Here is a 25,632-nt window from a genome sequence, read left to right on the forward strand (position 1 = left end):
CTGTCAGATGTAAAGCCTTGTTGTGAGCTGCTCCCTCCGGAGGCAAATCGTTCTTGCTAAAAGAAACTTGATTAATCACAAAGAACCTTTCCGTCATTCTTTCAAGTTGTTCAACTGAAGTCTCAGCCGGCACATACGCTTCATTCAAGGTTTTGAGCAGGATCTTCTGATGTTCGGCGGACCTCATTAGCAAAGATAGCATAGACACTTGTTCAGGGTATTTGCGCAACTGATCCACCACTTCATAGTCAGGCATATTCATCTTCTGGAAGAAAGTCTCTGCTTCTTCAGCACTTACATGCTTCTTGGGTGGGAAGCGCTTCCGTGTGGCATTGTTCACTTCTTGAATGTCTGAATATTTTCCAGCAGAAGTATTTTCTGGAAGTTCCCCCGTGATTTCTTTGCCTTTGTATGTAACCAATGTTTGTTGATAATTCCACGGTACCGTAGACGGGTCTGTCATTGGCTTCTGTGGCACGCATCCGATAACCGCTGGCTCATTCAGCCGAGGCGATTTAATCGTCCCCCGAACCACATAGGCCCCTTTCGACACGTACATCGGTATTCCCCTTTTCATTTCGAATCTCTGTGGCTTCTCTGATCGACCTTGTGGAATATAGAGAACCTCATTCTTCTAAGGCAACATCGTCTCTGTCTTTGTCTCAGCCTTCTTTTCGAGCTCAGCCTTGACAGTATTAGTCTTCTTTTCCCCTTTCTCTTGCTTCGAGGCTGCTTTAGGCTTTCTCTCTGCATTGACAATGGCGATTATAGCTTTCAGGGCAGGATCAAACTCCTTGTCCTCACAGATCATCCCAATCAATGGCCCATTATTGTGAGCGGGCAACGGATTGTTGGTCACATTTGGGACCTCCTCGTCCCTTAATACTATCTTTCCTTGTTCTATTAAGTTCTCTACCGCCATTTTTAAAGTCCAACAATCATTTTTATCATGCCCTTCTGCTCCCGAATGATAAGCACACCTGACACCGGCTCTGTAAGCAGGTGATGCTGGATTTTGCCTTGTCTGAGGGACTAGTTGCAGGAAACCCATCTGGACCAGTTTTGGGAATAGGGTAGAATACGGTTCACCAATGGGTGTGAAAGTTTATCTTCTGGGTGGTTCTTGAGGATGGAAGTTATTCTGGGGTAGTTGTGGATTATAGTGGTTTCGGTAAGGAGGCTGATTTCTGGGAGGTGAAGCTTGGCTCCGATTGGCTTGCTGTGGTGGTCGGCCGTAAGGTTGAGCATTCATGACCATGTAAGGTTGAGGAGCATAGGCCACATCCTGGTGGGGGTAGTAATGTTGTGGTTTATTTTTGGAAAACGGGGCCTGGGATTACGATATTCTCTTGCTTCTGACGCCGCCATGGACGTCTCTTCCTTTTTCTTCCCTCTTGCCATTCCTCTGGACCCGCCTTGGATGGCTTGGGAGGTCGCCCTTATGGCCGCCTGACTCAAGATTCTACCCATTTTCAACCCATTTTCTACCATCTCCCCGATCTTAATCGCTTCTGCGAAAGGTTTTCCCATGGCCGACATCATGTTTTGGAAGTAATCTGATTCTTGAGCCTGGAGGAAAGTAGTGACCATTTCTATTTCATCCATGGGAGGTTTTACCCTTGATGCTTGCTCGCGCCATTTAATAGCGTATTCTCTGAAGCTTTCTGAGGGTTTCTTCTTCAAGTTTGACAAAGAATTCCTGTCTGGTGCGATGTCAATATTATATTGAAACTGCCTTACAAAATCTCTGGTAAGATCGTCCCAAATGTGCCATCGATATATGTCCTGATCCATATACCACTCTGAGGCTATGCCCACCAAACTTTTTTTGAAGTATGCCATCAACAATTCTTCTTTGCCTCCAGCCCCACTCAATTGGTTGCAATACTTTTTGAGGTGAGCAATGGGATCGCCATGCCCATCATATTTCTCAAACTTCAGTGTTTTGAACCCTACGGGCAGGTGCACATGAGGGAACATACACAGATCAGTATAGGAGACACTCTTCTGCCCGCTTAAGCCTTGCATATTTTTTAAGCTCTGCTCGAGGCTCCTCATTCTTCTCGCCATTTCATCTTGTTCAGGAGCTTTGGGATTTCAGTCTTGCCTAGGCGTAAGCTCGCATTGAGGCTGCTGAGGGTGAGCACTGGTGGTAAACCGAGTTGGTTCCAGCGAGAAAGATGGTGCTTGAAATGTGAATGAGGAAGAGTCAAAATTAGGCCTGTGTATAGCGGGTTATGCCGCAATTGGACAGGGCGGTGCAGTGAATATGTTTGTAGCCACATCTGTCATTGACACCCGGGGATAAGAATCGGAGGGTGATCCAGCGGAGTGGGCTGAAATGGTAGGATACCCGAATGGGGTAGTTGGATAACTTATGGGGACGTTGGAAGTCCCACTTGTCCTAGAGAACACCTCGGGGAATCCAGGGATTACACTCGGCGGATCTTTTCCATTGTTCCAGTCATCCAACATTTCCAACATGCGAAGCCGCAAGATTCTGTTTTCTTCAGAGGTTACTGATTCGGAAGTTGGGATGGCCGAGATTGAACTCTCTTCGAAAATAGGAATCGTTGGCAAAGGAATTTCTGAAGACATCTCTACACTTCCCTTTGATCTCGTGAAGTAAGTGTGAATACTTCCTCTCAACTTAGTGACGGGTAGCTGAACACTTCCTTTCGACCTCGTAAAGTATGAATGTGAGGCCAGACCTCCACAAAACCAAACCACCTTTCTAAAAATCTGGACTTAGCAGCAAGCAAACGGTTAGTTTGAAACAAATAACAGATAGGTAATCTCACGTTGGGGTGTGATGCACCTATACAGTTAAGTGAGTTTCTACATGTTTGCATCGATGGCATGCGTCATTCCGGCTTCTCTTTATGCTCCCCTTTATTTATATATATTTATTTTTTATTTATTTATTATATATTTTTTTTATCATTATTATTATTTTTTTTGGTTTTACAACCTTTCTTCTTATTTAAGGTTCTGGTCGAATCTTACGAAGATTGCCTACGTATCACGGCCCCGCGTGAATCAGACCAAGCGAAGTTTGTGACAAACAAGTGCAAAAATAAAGAAACATTTTTTATTACTAAAACATTCTATTACAAACTAAACATTTTTGAAAAAGGGAGAATAACAGACTTGAAATAAATACAAACTCAAAAACTACTGATACACCATGATGCGAAAAGACAAACAAAAGACGCCAAGACGGAAAATACAGACTCGACCTATAAATACATTAAAGCTTTAAAAATTGGCGCCCGCGGGGCATCGTTCGGCCTCGCCGCGGGCTTAGGTGCGAGGTCCCTTTCAAGTTGTTCCAGCTCATACATGGTTCGCTTGACATAAATCATCACTGCCGAGAAAAAGGTAGTGCGGGTCATATCTTCACACCGTAGACACCTCCTAATGATGGCATGGGCAATGGTCTTAATGTTATCCCTAGTTTTCCCTTTTCTATAAGTAGGTGCTCTATTTGATCATTACGGGCCTTCAAAACCCGAGAATCCTGGAGATGTTGATTCTGCCACTGCTGAATTTCTACTTCCATCTGGGCCAGTAAATCATAGTAATGTCTATTTTCAGCTTCAAAGGTTCGGGCTTGCTTAGCCTCTTTGTCCTCAAGAGTGGCCACCTTTCTCTTCAAATTGGCAATGGTTTGCTCGTGATCCCTTTTCAACTGCTGCAGGTACCGGTTGCGCTCCTCTGTTCTTTTTGCCCAGTGTGCCTCGAGTCCTGCTATGGTATTCTCAAAATTCTCCAACTCACTCCAGCACTCACTAATTTCCATTTTTAAACCTTTTATCAGTTGCTCATCCGACCGGCTCCTTTGTTGGTTATCAGCGGTTATCCTTATTTGCTGGATTTGGGCCCTAAGCGCCTCGTTTTCCTGGGCCAACTTATTCTTTTCTCCCAGATCAGTAGCAACTTGCACGTTGTTCTCAAATTTTAGACCTTCAATTTGTTGTTTCAGCTTGCTGATTTCAGCCCGATAGCCTTTTTCTTTTGCTAACCAATCCCATTGCTCCTGTGATGACTCGGCAAAATTCAGGATATGGGGTCGTTTAGCCGACCTTTTGTGCTCAAGTTCTCTTCTGTACCACACAAGGTACCCTGGTGCTACTTCACCTTTGGCCCGATCCTGCACGCAAGTATCTGCTTTTAAACATTGGCATTCATTCCAGATCTGGCGGACTTTTGCTTCAGGAAATTGTCCGTCAGGGCTAATCTCAATTGCTTGAGCACTAAGATTTTCCTCGTGTGGCACTATCTGGCATCTCCCGAGTTGTCTCAAAACTCGATAGGGCGCGTAAGGCTGAATGCTCTTAAGTCCCATCAATAGAAAGTGGGTCCTAGCTGCCGGCATATATATGACCTCATCAGCAGGCAACCATCCCAGTGTCCGCTGTATTTGGCTGGCGGTGAGGGTTCGAAAGAATGACGTTTATGCCGTAACTCCCTTGGGTAGACTGACCTCCTTGATTCTCATGTAAAACTCTTCTATGCAAGTCTTCTTCGAGGAACCATAACTCAAAAGCTCGGAACGGTGGCAGAGATGTTCAGTCATCCATATTTGTTGCAGCAAATTACACCCCTCGAAAAAAATTCCTCTGGCTTTGCAGGCTTTGAGAGCTCGAAAGATATCAGATACTACCATAGGCGCAAGAGTGCTTTCATTTTAAGTGAGCAAAGTACTGACGACCCCGGATATTTTCAGATCAATGTTTCCGTCTTTCCTTGGAAACACCAAAAGGCCCAAAAATGTTATCATGAAAGCCACTCGTCTATGCTCATCCCACTTCTGACGATTACCTTTGCTGCATAACTTGTTACCCGGATTGTTGAATCCTCCCACATGACCATATCTGTCGTATATGAAGCGCGAATTACAGAAACTTGCGGTCAAATCTGGGTTATGGACCGTCCTGGGTATCTTTAATGAATCTAGAAACTGATGCACAGTGACAGCTCTTGGGGCAACCAGGTATTTTTTCCTTAATAGAACTTCAGCATTTCCGATGTACCCGGCTATTTCCTCCAAAGTCGGGGTGAGTTCAAAATCGGAGAAGAGGAAGACATTGTGTGTCGGGTCCCAGTAGGTGACCAAAGCTCTTATGATATCTCCCCGGGGCTGGATTTCCAATAAACCCGTGAGACCTTTCAGATATTTCTTGACCTCATCTTGCCCTTCACCACCTAGATCATCCCACCATAGCCGCAACTTGACAGGGACTTTAGTCATTATCGAAAAGTGTTCATTTTGCATTGTGCTTATCCTGCACATTTATTAAGGTGATTTAAGCAAAAATTATTTGACTCAAAAATGATTTGACTATATTTTAGAAAGAAAGATCCGATTTTTTGAACACGGCCTTTCAGCACTTCAGGGATGAAGATTTTAAGGCTTTGAGGGTCAACCGATCAAAACTCTAAAGGATGATCGAAAGTGGTCGTTTATGCAAAGTCAACCTTCCGCCGTCCCTTTCGGGAACATTTGGCTGTTTTTGACAAAAACCAGCATCACTTGATTTATTTATGACTCTTTTTTTTTTCAAAATAGTGGCCCGACATTGGGAACACGGCCTCACAGAGCCTCGGGGACGAGGATTCTAAGGCTATTGGGCAAATTGGTCAAAATTCAAAAAATGACCAAAAGCGTCTGTTTATGCAAAGTCAGCCTTCCGGTGCATCCCTTTTGGGAACATTCGGCTACATTTGACAAAAACGGCATCACCCGACTCATTTATGATGAAATTAAAATTTTGACATTTTGGCTATTTCTGAAAAAAGGTAGGTTGGACCCGATGAGGGTTGCCTACGTATCTCACATCCTGTGAGAATCAAACCTGCGTAGTTCGGGCAGATAAAACAAACTTCTTTTGAAAAACAAGACTCTTTTTCCATTGGCAAACAATACCATTTTTCATAAACAAAACTCTTTTTTTTGAAAAATTCGGCAGAGTTTCGACACTATTTGGACGTTGATTTTTTTTCAAAGCAGGCGATTAACTACCTCTATCTCCCTTTCCTCAAGACATTCAGAAGCCGGTCGGCATGCAAGTCCGAAACAAACAACTGCACAAGTAGCAAGTTGGATGCATCAGGATGGTCTTTGTCATTTTGGTACATCTGTCCTAGACAAACCCAACCCCTATGTTGAGCCTCCAAAGTCAAATGCACATGATGCAAACAAACGTTCTTACTAGGGATCCGGCATGAAGCTGAGTTATTCTAGGTTCGTAACCTGGGTATTTGTTCTAGACTGTGTACCCGAGCAGATAACTCGAGTCGAGGAGGGGGCTACGTACCAGGGACCCGCGAGATCGTCCGGCTTTGTAACTTGTCCGGACTCTTTCTTATTTCAGGGTTACACTAACAGAATAAGGGAGTCTCGACTAGTAAGCACATCCCCGAAGATGAGAAGAGGAGGGTTTCAACACAGTTTATATACAGTTAAGATAATATCAAAGCGGTAAAAGGCAATATTTAGCACGTTATGCCCAAACATGTAATAAAGATCAGATAATAAAGCCAAATATAACAATTATTCTAAGCTCGAATTCTTGAACCCTGAACCAGAGATTCTGGGTTCACTCCCCAGCGGAGTCGCCAGAGCTGTCACACCTCCTTTTTGCGCACCTGTCCCGAAAGATAAATGCGTGAGGGAGTTTTTCCATTTTAAGTTACATTATTCGAAAATGGGATTATTTATTTATTTCAGAGTCGCCACTTGGGAAAGGTTTGGCTTTTGGTGTCTCAAGTCACCGGTTTATCTTGAATCCCAAATCGAGGAAATTTTCGACTTTCCAAATGAAGTCTGCGAACCAAAAATTCTAAGTAAGGAATTCTGTTGACCCGAGGGAAGGTGTTAGGCACCCCCGAATCCCGTGGTTCTAGCACGGTCGCTTAAATTGTTGTAATGGCTAAATATCTGATTTTTATACATGTTATGACTTGTGTGCTTTTATTAAGTTTAAACCGCTTTTATTATTATTTTTTAATAGAATTGCAACGTCGTGAAAATGCATCTCGAACCACGTCACAATCAATGCACCCGTGGATGTTAATACGTTCCGACTCCGTTGAGATTTGGATTTGGGTCACATAAATGCGCACCCGAATTTAAGCATGTAATTTAATTAAAATCGCGTCTAAAGAGTCTAACGCGTTATTATCTTTGGGGAAAGCCGTGAAGTTCGCTAAATGGCCACTCCCGAAATCTAAGTAATTATTAACATCTATTGAGGGCCCCGCAGTTTGTGCGTCTTTGTTTGGCGAGGCTCGCCTCATTTATTTTAAGGATATCCTAAAGTGACTACATTTCTATTAAATTCGTTTCTAAAATAAAAGAGAAAAAATCCTAATTAGTTACATGCTTAAAAAAAAGGGCGTAACATATTAAATGCTAGATTAAGACAAATGTTAACGGAAAGGAATATTACTAAAATTGAAATTATAAATAAACTACGGAATCGACAAATAATATGTTCAAAAGAAACTAATTATCCTATAACTAGATTAAACTCGCATTGTTAGATGACTTGAACCGTTGGAATTAATTATTTACGACTATTTGAAACTAGAATCAATCTTAATTACTAATGCATATTCGAAAGTTTATTAAATTCAAACGTTAACTCGTCTTGTTTGAACTCAAATCATGCCATAATGCCTAATTCACGAAATTAATTTAAATTCATACTTTAACTAAATTTAGCTACATGTTCACGATTAACCTACTGTTGACAATATTAAAACCTTCAAGCTAGTGAACTAACCAGTTTTACCAAGCCGATTCACTAAAGACCAACTTATGTTATTTTCCTCTTACTCCAATTGTTAAACAGTTTGACAGTAATGAGCATGCTTAAACATATACTACCTAATAACCAAACTAAAACAGAGTATTATTTAATACATTACTACAAGATGCCTAGTTATGCAAAGCAACCGAAATTTACAGAATAATAATATATGAGATAACCTAAACACAATCAGTAAAAGAGACAAAGAAAAAAAAAACTAAATTAAAACTTCAAAATTCCATTCTTCATATGTATTCATGCTTTCACATTTCAGCTTACAATATCGATAAGGTTACGGCCATGTACCTGGTATTGGAAGTAAAAGAAGAGGAATATCAGTAGAAGCAGCAGTAGTGTAAATACACAGCAACAACAGGTTCAGCAAAAGCAAAACCAGTAACGACCAGTAGAATAACCCAGTAACAGATTGAAAACCAGCAGTACCAGAATGCAATCGCAGTCAAAGCAGAAGAGAGACGGATACAAGACGCAGTAGTTTACTGATTTTTGAATAACACTCAAGGAAAAGCAACCTGAAATTATTCAAGTAAAAGTTCAGCTTGTTTTTCTCTTTTTGCTCTCAAATTCTGATTTCTCAAAATTTAGTCAACTCTCTCCTCTCTTTCTTGTCCAAAATCCAGTCTATTTAAAGACTAGAATTGGCCATTCTTTTATTCAAACATTTCACTTTCAGCCTGTTTTATTCCCTCCTCATGTGCATTCCTACCTTTTTATCATTAAACCCATGCTGTTACAGATTTCTCACTAGTAAAGTCACTAAGCCAACTCAAGTAGTACCTTTTTCACTAGTTAATTCAAAAACCTGTCAGTCTTTTAACTGGCCATTTCTATTTTTAAAATTAAACCCCATGCTATTTCTGATTTCCAGCCACTAAAGGCACTTAACATATTATCACTCCCACTATTGATCCCTATTTTATTCATTTGCTTAGTGATATGTTAGTATTAAACTGACAGACCCTTAAAACTAAACAATTTGCAGGTTTCTAACATCCCAACCTGTTAAAACTAATTGACGACATTTATCCAATCGACTATATGAATTACAACATATATAGTCAATAGTTAATGATCAGAATCGAACAGTACACACAGGTGATTCAAGTTGTACTGACAAAACAGGGAATTACCCTGGAAACTAATTAATCGACTAAACTCATTCCAATCGATTATATAGTTTAACACATACACTTAACAACAAACAGACGAAAATTTCGACCAAATAAAAGGTCTAATTTGGAGAAGAAGAATAACAAAGCACAGAAATTGGAAATAAAATCATTCTAAACACACAAACGAATAACCAACCAAACAAAAAAATAGAACAAACAGAAAGGGAAAAAGAATACCTCAAAGTAAACTAGATGACCCAGGTCCGAACTCAGACTTGACCCTTTTGAGGTCGAATGGACCTTAATCAAGTGTTCTCAATGGAGAACACTTCGACTAAGGTCTATTAGACCCCACACCCTCTGCTAATTTGGACAAATTCTTGGTTCTTGTATTTCTAGGGTTCTTGGGGCTCAAATTAGGGGTTCCAGCTTTTCTGGTTCGATTCGAACCAAACCAGGCTTGGTTTGGTCACGAGGGAGGTGAGGGGAGTAACTGGTGTGAATTTGGGGTCGGTTAGTATAGGTTGAGGTTTGGCTCGAATCTTCAGATGAAGATTCGAGACGATATAGGTTGATTCGAGCCAAACAGTTTGTAGATTCGTGTCCAGGGGGTCAAGGTGCACTAGGGGTGTTAATTTGGTGGTCACCGGCATCGTTGCCGCCGGGTTTCAGGCTTAGGGGTTCAACGGCGGCTAGGGTTTGCTGATTGGTTTCGTCTCTGAGTTGATAGAGACGAAGGGGTGCAGGGGGTTGTTTGGTTACGGGGGCGTGGGGTGAGAGATGAGGGTTTATATACGGGACGGGGGAGTTGAATTTCGGCCGTTGGATCATTGATGATCAATGACCTTGATCTTTTCACTTAAGGGGACGGCATCGTTTGGTCTCGCGTGGAGACTGGGTCGGTCTTTGGGTGAAATAGGTCGGGTATCTGGGAAAGCCTGGAGCCGTTAGATGAAGTGAGATGAACGGCTCAGATCAAATACACCTAAACGACGTCGTTTGGAAGCCCAGGTCATGGACTGGGTCAATGTAATGGATTGGGCCTGATTTTCAATTGAATTTTGGGCCCAAATCTGGTATTTTCTTCCCTTTTCATTCTTTTAATTTAAACAAAAATTCCTAATTAAATTAAAACCAAAATTAAACTACACAAATATTAATTAACATTCAACAATAATTAACACACAAATTAAAACGTTTAGTTAAAATAAAATCAACAATGACGACAGATAGAATAAAAATGCATAGTTTTGTGATTTTTCCCTTGAAAACCAAATTATGGTTTAATTAATTCCTAAATGCACAATTAAATCCTAAATATGCATGCGGCCTGTATTTTTGTATTTTTTTAATTAACTACAACAAGGTAAACATTTACGGACAAAACAATTACCAAAATGTCATGTAAATTCTCAAAATTGTACCCAAAGGTAACTTGATTCTAGGGCTCCCACAGAGATGAGATTCTTCTTCAAATCCGGTACATATCGAACATCTGTTAATGTTCTGATCATTCCATCATGGTTCCTTAATCGTATTGAACCAATTCCATATGAGGTAAGAGAGTTGTTGTCCGCTGTGTGGATGACTCCATATTTTCCTTCTTGAAAATCCACGAACCAGTCCCTGTTGGGACACATATGATAGCTACAAGCCGAGTCCATTAGTCATATGTCTGCTGATGTTGATAGCTCTGTTGTAACTAATGAGAAATCTGAATCATCACAATCAACTATATTTAAATCCATAATGGCCTTTCCATTGTTATGTTTGGATTTATTCTTCAACTTCGGACAGTTTTTCTTCCAGTGTCCCTTTTCTCGACAAAAGGCACATTCATCTTTGCTGGGTCTGGATCTTGACTTGGATCTTCCCTTCTTTGTCCTCATTTGATTTTGAGGACGACCCCTCACAACTAGTGTTTCTGTTTCTCCGCCCTTTTGTTTTTCTCCCTTTCTTTGTTCATAGCTGTACAAAGCCGAACAAACTTTTCTGAGAGAAATTTTGTCATTCTCATGGAGTAGAGTAGTTTCAAGGTGCTCGTACTCATTAGGAAGTGATCCCAATAACATCAAGTCCTAGTCACCATTATCAAAAGTTGCATCCATATTTTGCAAATCTGTGACCAACTTATTAAAACTGGTGATATATTCGTTCATTGTGGTACCAGGAACATAGGTGAAGCAAAACAGTCTCTTCTTCATGTACAATTTATTTTGACTGTTTTTCTTCAAAAATTTATCCTCCGGTGCTTTCCATAATTTACTTGCAGAAGTTTCCTTTGTGTATGGATATTTCTGCTCTCTAGCAAGGTAGGATCGAATGGTACCGCAAGCAACACGGTTGATAATTTTCCAATCTTCTTCTCCAATAACATCTGATCTTTTTTCTTCAATGGTAAGATCTAGCCCTTGTTGAAAAAGGACATCTAGAACCTCGCCTTGTCACATCCCAAAATGTCCTGATCCGTCAAAAATTTCTACTGCAAATTTCGCATTTGACACAATTCTTGTCATAAGCGAAGATGCCAACGATGACGTATTATTGACACTTGATGTAGATTCTTCTTGTTTATTGTCTCCCATTTTGACACGAATATTAGACAGAATCTTGACACAGTTACCAAGATAAATCTTTTCTGATGTGGAAGATCAGACTATGCTGCAACCACAGAGCATACTAAGACAGTACCTTGGCTCTGATACCAATTGTTGCGGAAGCCAAATGTATATAGTGTGAATAAGTCACAACTACTATACCAAAAATTATGACAGCCACCAAATAATAAATAAGACAATAAAGCAACAATAAAAGGAACACCAGAATTTACGAGGTTCGGCTAATTTTGCCTACTCCTCGGACACAACCAATATTTTATTCCACTCCAAAAATACAAGTGAAATAATACTAAAGAGAGAAGATACAAATGCCTTAAGAAGATAAGAAGGCAAATGAGAGGTGTGTTTAAATCCTAAACATTAGACCTCCTTTTATAGGGAAAAATTCTCAATCCCAAAGTGTCACCCACCGATGTGGGACTTTTGACAATCAACAACTGTGACATGGCAAAACAAGCAAATAACTATGCCACACGCGTGGAAAATTAACTATACCGATGCCCTCAAAATACAAACTTTAACCTGGAGATCATCCTGCAAGGAAGTCGATATAATGTCAGATCAAGCAAACTTGCAGCAGTAAATAGGCATATATAATCACTTAAACATGGCCGGGCCAGAGTTCATTTTTTGTGTTTTGCACTTTCGCGACATTCACCTAGAGCACAACAATATTCAAAGTAAACTCCTAAAAACAATGTCAAGGTTGCTTAATAAAGTCTTTCATCCTTTTAATGAATTCAGTACTGTTAATACAAAAACACACTACATGACTGAAGCGTCCAATTCTAAAGGAATACAATCCTTATTAGCTGATTCACCAGACTTCATAGTAGGAACTTGCTACCTAAAATGTTGTGTGTGCTACCCCTTTATGGTCTGCCTCTGGGAATGGTGAACAAAAGCCTTATATACATGCTTTCAACCTTGTAATCACCTATAGAAAATTGAACAATTTGCTTAATCTTTGACGTCTTCCTAATTTATTGCTTGCACCATCAGAGTTCAGACGTAAAACTACAGCATATCCCCTTTGTCTAAGAGTAGGTAATTACGGAGTAGACCAATCAACTCTCAAAATATAACAGAACATCTGTAGCTTCAAGTAGCAACAATAAGACCCTTTATTAGAATACTGTTTCCGTGCTAACAAAGAATATTAGAAAAACTGTTAGCTTAATAAAAAAGGTATCCTACAGGTTGCCACGCAGGTGGACACCGGTTTCGCATAATAACCATCAAAGCTTCGAGATTTAACATATCCGTGTATAATGTATTCCAGTCACCCCTTTGTCCCACGATACATGTTTGTATTTGCTAAAGAACCAGCTCATTTTAAAGTAAATCAGAGAATTAGTTTAACCAGATGATGGTGTTAGATAACTTGGACAGTGATTTATTCTTGGAAGCTTTTGACAAATCTTGAATGCTTCGCAGAAATTGCCCTGAACCAAGAATCTTTAACTGAAGTTCATTGGAAATATTACTCAAGCTCTACTGGTTTGCTAGTAATTGTAAAGCCAGCATCTTTAACATGGTGGTAACATAGCAAAGAGCATGAATTACTCTACTACTACCATGAGAGACTTCAAGTATCCAACTAAAACCTTAAAAGTAATGAGCAAAGTAGTTCATGAGTATATTAAACTATATGGAATTTGAAATCCTTAAGTAACTAATTTGGGGCACATATTTTAACATTTTCTTGCACATGTGACAATGTTTCAAGAAAGAAACGGGTCCAAATACATTACCTTACTGTTTAAGACACACTTGACAAATAAAAAAGCTCAGCCTTTGGAGATGCTCTAGGGAAACGCATCAATTCTGTGGTGATATTTCTTTCTTCGTCGGAACCAAAGGCTCTATAACGCTTAATGCTCATCCTTATCAAAGATGGACTATGAGCTAACAATAGCTTTACGAAAAGCAGTTCAGTTTTTGAACCGTTAAACCAATGTATCACTACATCTTTCAGCTGGTTGAGTGGCCGTTCCAAGCAGGTTGGTGTGCCTAGATATTTCTAAACTGCTTCAGCATTGTCGCTGGTATCATAGGCCTAATGGTGTCAAATTACACAAAGTAAGTTTACCTTCTCATGTTTAAATATACACATAACCACATTTACCTTTCTTACCCAAATCTCAAGTTTACTCAAATTGGGGGTACTCTTAATTAACTCTAGAGAGCAAGAAGTCTGACCCATTTTGCCGAAGCATACACCCAACCTTACATACCACAAGCAGTCGAGCGTACAAGGAAGCCGCTTCGAAACTGTGTCTGCACTCAAAAGCTTTAATTGGAGCAAATATTAAAATAAGAATCGCATGAACACAATCCTTATAAGATGTTCAAGTAAAACAACATGAATGATTCATACCTCAAGGTCAATTGAGCCCAAAGCAAGATCCTCAAGCGTAGGCAAGTTAAAAAGAAGCTTTCCCAAAGTTGATCTTTCATCATGTTTTGGATTATTAACCACAAGGTCCAATACTCTTAAATCATGTTGTAAAGCAATTTAGTTCAAGATCATAGTGACTCTGACGAACAGTCAAGAACTCCAGCAACGGTGAGGCCAGGGGTGGATTTAGGGGGGGCGGAAGGGGTTCACCCGAACCCCCTCGCCGAAAAAATACACTGTATATATAAAGCAAAATCTGTTTTTTACCTCTATATATTAAGTTTTGAACCCCCTTAACACAACCCAAAAGTATAGTTCAGTCAAGAGGGTTCAAAACCTCAACACAATTTTTTTTTTTGAACCCCTTCGTGAAGATCCTGCCTCCGGCAGTGGGTGAGGCCATGTTTAGGTATTGCGTGCCGTTACAGTATATCAAGTACAAATTGGCAAGAAGGGGGGCATTGATAACACAAAACTCTGGGGTTTATTCAGATGGAGGTCTGCAAGATTCTGAAAGCCTAGAAAAGTATTTGGTGGTTTGAATACACAGTTGTGGAGATCCAAATATGTCAGGGTTGGACAATTAAATATATGCGAAGGGAGTCTATAAGTAGTAATATCTGGCATGTTTAGGGTTAGCTCCTTGACACCATTTTTGGTGACATACTACATCCATCTATCAATATTTGCATATGAAGACAATATTACTCCTGAAACATCAAGAACAAAAATCACGATGTCTCCAATATGCTGTAAGAGAATCCAATCTACTGTTTAGTTGAAAAAAGAATGAGATCTTTTTGCTAATTTATTGCCAGGGGCGGATGTATAGGTAAGATTACGGGGCATGTGAACCCATGGTCTCTCGGCAAAATTAATATTTTATGTATATATATATATTTTTTTAAATTGGTATAATATTAACTGTTGGCACACATACTCCAAGAAGGTTGATTAGGGTACTTGGTTGAAGGTTGTGTTATTTATCTAGAGTAATAGGGATCATTTCCACTTAATATATTTTTTTTCTTTTTTTGATTGTGCACTCATATACTAAAAATCCTAGATCCGCCTCTGTTTATTGCAAAAGAGCTTATCCAACACAATATTAGGAAGCATGGTCCAAATATATCTCCAGTTTGTGGATAAAACACTAGTTCTTGCTGCATCTTGAACCGATAAGACCTCAAAGATATAATATATAATGCTTCTTGGTAAAGCACTGATTCTATCTTCTCTATTCCCTTCAACAACAGCTTCTTTTACTATCTGTTAGAAGAAGTTGAATATAAGTCTTAAGCTTAATATTTAGAACCCAAAACGCAAAAAAGAAGGGGGAAAAAGAGGGAATTGTATACCTTGAATCATGCTGGCTGATTCTTAAGATAAAATTTGTGATGTTAATCAGAGTCCTCAAATTACATAGCAGAACAGAACAGGACCAAATGCAAAAGATGTTGCAACATTACACTCTGTTCCTTAGAATTTTATCACCGTCAGCATACCCCGCTGAAAAATATCAAAATTTTAAGCAAAGTCAACAAGCTGTTAATTAGATTACTGCAGAGAGAAAGGGAGGGAGTGAAAAGGCACCCAGCAGCTCAAGAAGGAACTGAAAGTCAAGTCTAAGACCTATCTCCAACCCTAATATCAAATTTCGAGAAGTTTTATTTTGTGTCTCATACAACTTATCCTAATTGTATGAGGCTTTTTTTTTGTCACATAAATTTGTGGACCCCCAATTTTACACTTCTGGGTCCATAAAACTGTGAGACAAAAAAATTGCTTCATACAACTAGTGTCAGTTGTATGAGATACAAAATAAAATTTTCCCCAAATTTCTCACCAAAATGATGTAACACCAAATTTACTTCAACCATTACACCATTTTTTACACCAAAAAAATATTTCTTCTCTCTCTTCTATATTATATTACTAGTATTAGTAATCGCACGATGTGCGGATAATATTATGATCCTTCTAAATTATATAAATTAAAAAGAATAAATTATATGAATAACTATTGACATAAACTTAAATATTATAACCCCATATATAGTCGATGATACAAACAAATAAAAATACAATATGATTCAAAAATAAAACTCATTCCCTTTCAATTTACATAAAATATTTTTCTTGTTAGTCTGTTCCAAAAGAATGACACATTTTTATATTTGAAAATAATTTAACTTTAAATTTTTTATTTTACTCTTTTACATATAATGAGAAGTTCTTACACTCATGCAAATATCATGGCTCCGCAAAACTATTAGGATCATAAGTTTCAAAAGTTTCCTTTTTCGTTCTTAAATTTCGTGTTAAGTCAAACTATCTCATCTATATTGAAACTGAGTGAAGTCGTATTATATAGAGTAATAACAAATAAAAATACATTTAGTAATATCTTAATTTAAATTATAAAGATATATTATATTATTATCTAAGCATAATATATTCTCACATTAACATCAACTTCTACCAATCTAAAATTACACAGTGATAAATTAATATATACATACATGATAATTTATTAACAACCAATATATTCTAACTTTTGGGAGTTACCAACTTATAAAACAGCTGGATCGTAATTTGCTTAATAATTTTGCTAGTTACCTCAATTTTAACCACACAGCTAAAGTCATATTGTTTTTAACAATTTAAGTGATACATTTGGGATATAGTTAAGATTAATATATTATAATTAAATAAATGTTAACCTACTTTAAATATTATTCTTCTATGATGCACATGTACTAAAAGAAGATGAGTTCTTACATGTAATTATAAATTAAATGAATCTTACCTTGTGATTTTGTGATTTGCTTTATTTTGTGTAAATAGCAATCCCAAATAGTGCAATTATATTGTGATGACCCAAAAAGTCATCACTTATTTTAGAAATGAATTCTGCATTTCGAGGTCTTAAAAAACCTCTTTCAGCATCACCTCGATTTGCATGCGCAGTCCAGGCGTATAGTCGGAAAGCCATTATGTAAAAATCTGTGAAAATGATGAATTTTAACTTTAAAATGAATTAAGTTGACTTCGGTCAATATTTTAGGTAAATGGACCCGTGATTTGACGGTCCCGGAGGGCCGTAGGAAACTATGGAACTTGGGTGTATCCCCGGAATCGAATTCCGAGGTCCCAAGCCCGAGAAATGAATTTTTGAAAGAAATTATTTTGCTGAATTAATTATGAGTTTTTGAAGGTGAAATGTGTTTGAAACCATTGGTATCTGGCCCGTATTCTAGCTCCGGAGCCCGGTACATGTCTTATATATGATTTGGGTCGAGCCTATGAAAATTGGTAAGAAACGGATTTGAAACAACGTGAATCGGACCTTATTTGAGAAATTTGGCAAATTTGAAGTTCTTAAGAAATTCCATGATTTTGATGCTAAATTCATAGTTGTTGATGTTATTTTAGTGGTTGAATGCACGAGCGAGTCTGTATGATGTTTTTAGGTTGGTGTGCATGTTTGGTTTGGAATCCCGAGGGCTCGGGTGAGTTTTGGATAGGCCACATGGTAGATTTCAGACTTGAGAAATTGCAAACTTCAGCTGTTGCATTGCAGGCCTGCAGGCTTTGTCGCAAATGCGAACAATAGCCCATGCCAGCTTACCTCGCAAATGCGAGGGATTGATCGCAAATGTGATCTCCCAGTTTTAGCCAGACGTCGCAAATGCGACACATTGTTCGCAATTCCCACTTCGCAAATGCGAAAACTGCTTCGCAAATGCGAACTTAGCAGAAGTCTGGGTTCGCAATTGCGAACCCATGTCGCAAACGACATCTGCAACCTGCAATTTTATAATTTAGCCGATAATATTTTATTTTTCACTCTTTCAAAATCAAAACACTCTTGGGCAATTTTTCAAAGACAACTCTTCTTCCAAATCGATTGTAAGTTAATTTTAACTCGTTTTCTTCAATCATTAACATCTTTTCATATGATTTCAACTCAAAATCAATGATTTTCATGGGGGAAATTGGGTGTTTTAGGTAGAACCTATGGTTTTCAAAAATTGGGGATTTGGACCTCGATTTGAGGTCCGATTTCAAAACAAATTATATATTTGAGTTCGTGCACGAATGGATAATCGGGTTTTGGTTCGAACCTCGAGTTTTGACCATGTGGGCCCGGGGGCGATTTTTGACCTTTTGGGTAAAACTTTGGAAAACCTATTTTTATGTATTGACATCGATTCATTTAGCGTTTATTGATATAATTAAGTAACTTGTGGCTAGATACGAGCGAGTTGGTGGTGCGATCAAGAGGTAAAGCGATAATTGAGGCTTGAATTGTGCTCGTGGCATCGAGGTAAGTATTTGGTCTAACCTTAGCTTGAGGAATTGGGAGTCGTGTCTTATTTGCTACGTGTTAATTGTGGAGTACGACATATAAGCATGGTGACGAGTATCTATACGTCGGTGTCAAGCATGCCCGTGAGTCTTGTATTGTAATTCTTATGACTCCGTTGTGGTTTATTGCGCTTCATATGTTATTATCATTATTGTTCCATTGCCGGGATGCTATTATCATTACTGTTCCCTTGCCGAGATATTATTATCATTATTGTTCCCTTGCCGGGATGTTATTGTCATATTATTATTCCTTACCGGAATGTTTGTTTTGATATTATTGTTCCCTTGCCGGGACCCTTTTGTGATTGGTGTTGATAAAAGAAATAGGAGCGGGTTGCACGCATGCAACAAGATATGTGAAATAGGAGCGGGCTGCACGCTTGCAACAAGATATGTGAAATGGGAGAGAGTTGCACGCCTGCAACAAGATATGTGAAATGGGAGCGGGTTACACGCCTGCAACAAGATATGTGAAATAGGAGCGAGTTGCACACTTGCAATGAGATATATGAAATGGGAGCGGGTTGCACGCCTGCAACGAGATACATGAAATGGGAGCGGGTTGCATGCCTACAACGAGATATATGAAATGGGATTGGGTTGCACGCATGCAACGAGATATATGAAATGTGATCGGGTTGCACGCCTGCAACGAGATATATGAAATGGGATCGGGTTGCACGCCTGCAACAAGATAAGAAATGAAAGTGAATTCTGCATTTGTTTTCCTTATCCTTGTTAGTAATTGGATTTTGGTTTCTTTATATTCTCTTGATATTCTGTTGTTATCTGTTATTCCCCGAAGCATGTTTCTCCTGCCCAATTTTAATTGTAATTATCTGCTTTTATTTCCGCTGTTTATGATATAACTGCACATGTTTATTTGGTAGTCTAGTCCTAGCCTCGTCACTACTTCGCCGAGGTTAGGCTAGACACTTACCAGCACATGGGGTCGGTTGTACTGATACTACACTCTGCACTCTTTTGTGCAGATCCCAGTATTATAGACTTTGGACCGCAGTGAGGTTACTGCCTTCAGTCCAGCAGGCGACCTGAGGTAGTCCTGCAGGCGTCTGCGGGCCTTGGCGTCACCTCCTATCTTTCCTTTATCCTATTTCCTTTACTTATTTTAGAAATAGTGTATCTTTTATCTTTCGGACTTTGTATGTAGTATTCTTAGACCGTCTGTGAAATTGTGACACCAAATTCTGGGTAAAGTTATATTTAGACTTACGCAGTTTGTATTAAGATAAATAATCAGATTTTGTCTTCCGCTTAATTATTTTCGCTATTTGTATGATATCTACTCATCAGTATTAATGGATTAAAACTGGAAAAGGTAATTAGAATAATTTGGCTTTCCTAGCTTCCACCAGTAGGTGCCATCACGACTCTCGAGGGTGAAAAATCCGGGTTGTGACATATATTCATCTATGTGCTTACGCTATCCAAATCTATTCCATTCTAATTGACACACACACACACACACACACATACATACATACATACATACACACACACACACACACACACACACACACACACACATATATATATATATATATATATATATATATATATATATATATTTGACCACATCGGTTGCTCGATCAATTGGCTCATACAATTTGAGAGAACATAAATATTAACAACGCGCCAAAAGGTCATTGTCCATACATGAGCCATTAGAAAAGAATATATCCTCTCTCCTTATCTATTTTAGCATAACAACTGCTAGCACTAAAAGAAAAATAAAAATAAATGTCTTCCAAACAATTGAGATATAAAACAAATTATAAAATATTGGATAATTAATTTTATAGTAAGGCAACACAATTGACGTTTGTTTAGCCTATGTCGGCGTCGATTCATAGTTAAACATTATCCCTAAAGTAGTTAAGAAAGTTAAGTTTCGATCCAACAATGCGGTAATTATGATTATGGGTTCGAACCTAGATTTTTTAGTCTTATTTCTAGTAACAAACACGTTTTTATTTTTTCTGTTGTTTTTATTGTGAACTCAAATTTCAAAAAACTCTTTCTCATTATTTAGAACAATTCCCCTCACTCGCTGAGCCTCTCGTTTGAATTGGAACATTTATGTGTTGATTAGCTTTCCTAATTAGTTAATCAATCAATTCAAATTTAACTTTCTTTCCATTCAAATTCAAAAGAATTTTATTTACCATATTTCTATTTAAATTTAAATAAATATCCCGTCTTTCAATTTAAATTAAATTCTATAACAAATATTGTCATAATTTTCTAACCATAATGCAACATTGCTATATTGCCATGTGACTTTTTGTTAGCTTATCGCGTTACTTAATGTCCTTACTCATTGCTCTACTTTTAGTATAATACAATGAATATAGTTTTGTGTTACCCCTAAAATTTAATTTAACTTTGTTCTTTTGTTCCGTAGCTCCAATTGTTTTGTTTAAATTTATCAATAATATTATTTTTCCTATTTAATTATTTTATTAAATAAATTTAAAGTATAGACCCCTTCACATTACTTCTATTATCCTCTATATACATTATTTCTATCATATAATATTTTAATTATTTTTCACACTTCGTGTTGTATCTATAATATAAACATTATCGTATAATTTTTCTAATTCTTTTGAGAATATGCAAAAAACGAAGAAGTTCTTTTTATTATTTTCCATAAATCTACACTTTTAGTAATTATTATTTAGTATTATGTGCAATATGTAATTATTTTTTTTCCTTTTGTTTTTGTATAGAGTTTTGACTTTAGTTTTTTTATAACTTAACTACATACAATTTTAATACATCTTTATATTATTAATTTGTTTCTTGGCATTATTTCATTGTAAACGTTTTAAATTTTTGGTTTATAAATTATGTTTTCGATTTCATGATATTATCTATATAAGATGTTTTTTCTCATAATAATTCAAAAAAATTTCTTATATCAATTTTAAATAGCTAATCCTTCTATATATCTACAATTATATTATTTATTTACAAAAATAATCTCTATTTTTTGTTCTTTGTCTATTGTTATTGTGTTACCCGTTACTTGATATGGTTACATTATTACTTAACTTTTTATTAGCTTGTCACCTACTTTATATGCCTATCTGCTACTTCTATTATAATATACTATAATGGATATGGTTTTTCTTTCTCTTAAATTAATCTTTTTATTTATTTTTAATCATTCACTATATAATATTTAAATTTATCAATAATATTTGTGAGTATTAATTATTTATTTGCTTTACTTTATCATTTAAATTCATTCAAACTATAAATTCTCACACATTATCTTTATCCCCCTCTTTCTAAATTATTTCCCCTAGTAAGTATGATATTGTTTTTTAATTTTTTCATTTAGTATTTTATTCTATAATATACAAAAATAAAAGTGCATATGATCAGACTATATAGTACTATATCAAAATTTTACGGTATGTTTATTACTAAACTTCTAGTAATTATTATTTTTGTTGAAGCTTTTAGCCGTTAAAAAAATTATTTCTATTGTATACTTGTTTAAAATTCAGAAAACTTAGTCTAAAATAGATACTTTAGATTATCCCTTATGAAATAAATAAATTATTAAATATATCTACATTATGAACTTTAGGTTAAAACTTTAAAATATATTTATCTTCAACTCACTAAAAAGTACTGAATTTTTAAAATAAATTAAAATTTCACATTAAATTACGGTAGGATATATTCTTCTCATTCGATATTAGAAAAGGAATCCAAATACTATTGATATCAAAATTTTTTACTTTCCAAATAAAAGATTTCAGTTAGAAAATATTAGAATAATGATTGAACTTTATTTTTTAAAAAGGAATTCTTATTCAATTTAATTACAATAAATGGAACTCCATACATAATTCTTAAGTGATATTTTCTTATTTGACAATCTTCCACAAACTCTTTAAGATTGCCAAGTGGCTTTATAGTAGCTTGTCACTTGGTTTAACCACAATGCAAACTTTCTACTTTAATATATATAGATTTATTTTAATCTTTCACTATAAAATATTTGAATTTATCAATAATATTTGTGAGTATTAATTATTTATTTTCTTTATTTTATCATTTAAATTAATTCAAAGTATAAATTCTCTAACACTACCTTTATCCCCCACTTTCTAAATTATTTCCCCTAGTAAGTATGGTATTTTATTTAATTTTTTCATTTAGTATTTTATTCAATAATAGACAAAAATAAAAGTTCATATGATCAAACTATATAGTACTACACCAAAATATTACGGTATTTTTATTATTAAACTTCTAGTAATTATTATTTTTGTTGAAACTTTTAGCCTTTAAAAAAATTATTTTTATTATATACTTATTTAAAATTCAGAAAACTTAGTCTAAAATAGATACTTTAGATTATCCCTTATGAAATAAATAAATTATTAAATATATCTACATTATGAACTTTAGGTTAAAACCTTAAAATATATTTATCTTCAACTCATTAAAAAGTACTGAATTTTTAAAATAAATTAAAATTTCACATAAGATTACGATAGGATATATTCTTCTCACTCGATATTAAAAAAGGAATCCAAATACTATTGATATCAAAATTCTTTACTTTCCAAATAAAAAATTTCAGTTAGAAAATATTAGAATAATGATTGAACTTTATTTTTGAAAAAAGAATTCTTATTCAATTTAATTACAATAAATGGAACTCCATACATAATTCTTAAGTGATATTTTCTTATTTGACAATCTTCCACAAACTCTTTAAGATTGCCAAGTGGCTTTATAGTAGCTTGCCACTTAGCTTAACCACAATGCATTTAATTTTTTCATGCACAATCCCCCTCTTTCTAAATTATTTCCCCTAGTAAGTATGATATTTTGTTTAATTTTTTCATTTAGCATTTTATTCAATAATAGACAAAAATAAAAGTGCATATGATCGAACTATATAGTACTACACCAAAATATTATGGTATTTTTATTATTAAACTTCTAGTAATTATTATTTTTGTTGAAGCTTTTAGCCTCTAAAAAAATTATTTTTAGTGTAAACTTGTTTAAAATTCAGAAAAATTAGTCTAAAACAGATACTTTAGATAATTCCTTATGAAATAAATAAATTATAAAATATATCTACATTCTGAACATTAGGTTAAAACGTTAAAATATATTTATCTTTACTTCATTAAAAAGTACTAAATTTTTAAAATAAATTAAAATTGCACATCAGATTCACCCTCGGGAGTCGTGATGGCGCATACTCGTGGAAGCTAGGCAAGCCGAATATTGAGAATTTATCTCCCATTTTATTTAAACATATTAAACAATGTAAAATACCAAGTAGTTAAACAATGGAATATGATTAAACAAGCGGAAAATGCGGAAGCCGAAACTTAATATTCCAATTGAACGCTGCTACATAATTTGAAGTATAATACTACCCAGAACTGGAGTCACAGCTTCATAGACAGTCTAAGAACACTACAAACAAAGTCTGAATGAAATACATAGGTCTGTCTCTGAATAAGTAAAAACAAAAAGAGGAAAGATTGGAGGTGACGCCAAGGCCCGTGGACGTCTGCAGAACTACCTCGGGTCACCTGTGTGGACTGAAGACAACACCCTCACTGTGGTTCAAGCGCTCCGGTATCAGTGTCTGCACACAGTGCAGAGTGTAGTATCAGCACAACCGACCCTATGTGCTGGTAAGTGCCTAGCCTAACCTCGGTGAAGTAGTGAAGAGGCCAGGACAGAACTACTAAATAAACCTATGCAGTTAAATCATATACAGCGGAAATAGAAGCAGATAATTACAACTAAAATTAGGCGGGGGAAACATGTTGCGTGGAGCAACAAGTAACAACAGAACGACAGTAGAGAAACATAAGGAATACCATAAATCAGTTACCATCAAAAATAAGGAAATAGAAAGACAGGTACACACGTAATACTGTTGCAGGCGTGCATCCCATTCCCCTTCTTATATTACCGTTGCAGGCGTGCAACCCGCTCCCATTTCACATATTACCGTTGCAGGCATACAACCCGCTCCCATTTCACATATTACCGTTGCAGGCATGCAACCCGCTCCCATTTCACATATTACCGTTGCAGGCGTGCAACCCACTCCCATTTCACATATTACCGTTGTAGGCGTGCAAGCCGCTCCCATTTCTTTTATCAACACCAATCATAAAAGGGTCCCGGTAAGGGAACAATAATATTAAAACAAACATCCCGTCAAGAGAACAAAAATATGACAATAAGATCCCGACAAAGGAACAATAACGATAGTAACATCCCGGCAAGGGAACAATAATGATAATAACATCCCGGCAAGGGGACAATTATGATAATCCTCATATGAGCGCAATAAAACACAACAGAGTCATAACAATTACAATACAAGACTCACGGGCATGCTTGATACCGACATATAGATACTCGTCACCATGACTACATGTCGTACTCAACAATTAACACGTAGCAAATAAGACACGACTCCTAATCCCTCAAGCTAAGGTTAGACCAAACACTTACCTCGATGCCACGAACACAATTCAAGTCTCAACTATCGCTTTACCCCTTGATTCCACCACCACTTCGCTCGTATCTAGCCACAAGTTACTTAATTATATTAATAAGTGCTAGATGAATCGATTCCAATGCATGAAAATAGATTTTCTAAAGTTTTTCCCAAAAAGTCAAAACTAGACCCCGGGCCCACCTGGTCAAAACCCGAGGTTCGAACCAAAACCCGATTAACCATTCCCCCACGAACCCAAATATGTAATTTGTTTTGAAATCGGACCTCAAATCGAGGTTCAAATCCCCAATTTTTGAAAAACCTAGGTTCTACCCAAAACACCCAATTTTCCCAATGAAATTCATTGATTTTGAGTTGAAATCATGTGAAAAGATGTTAAAGATTGAAGAAAACTAGTTAGAAACCACTTACAATTGATTTGGAGGAGAAGTTTTCTTTGAAAAATCGCCCGAGAGAGTTTATGTTTTGACAAGATGTGAGGAATGGTTGAAAATGCGTCTAAGTGTAAATTTACAGGTCTCTGATGTCGCAATTGCGACCAGGGTTTGCAATTGCGAACCCTTCAGAATTCTAAGACCTTCGCATTTGTAAATAAAATGTTGCATTTGCGACCTAGTCTATTTTCCGGTCTTTTTCGCATTTGCGATAGACCACTCGCAAATGCGAAGTCGCATTTGCGATAGACCACTCGCATTTGCGACTAAGGCAGTAACTGGGGGGGGGGCATCGCATTTGCGATGGA

The 25,632-nt window shown here is 36.8% G+C and overlaps 1 pseudogene; it reads right to left on the minus strand.

Annotated features, from left to right (window-relative positions):
• Window positions 1–12,123: 12,123 nt before the first annotated feature.
• The window catches only part of LOC104244862 (uncharacterized), a 30,395-nt pseudogene continuing 16,886 nt past the window's right edge, over window positions 12,124–25,632 (minus strand).

The sequence above is a fragment of the Nicotiana sylvestris genome, chromosome 4 (assembly GCF_000393655.2).
Source record: "Nicotiana sylvestris chromosome 4, ASM39365v2, whole genome shotgun sequence".
Taxonomy (NCBI): Eukaryota; Viridiplantae; Streptophyta; class Magnoliopsida; order Solanales; family Solanaceae; genus Nicotiana; species Nicotiana sylvestris.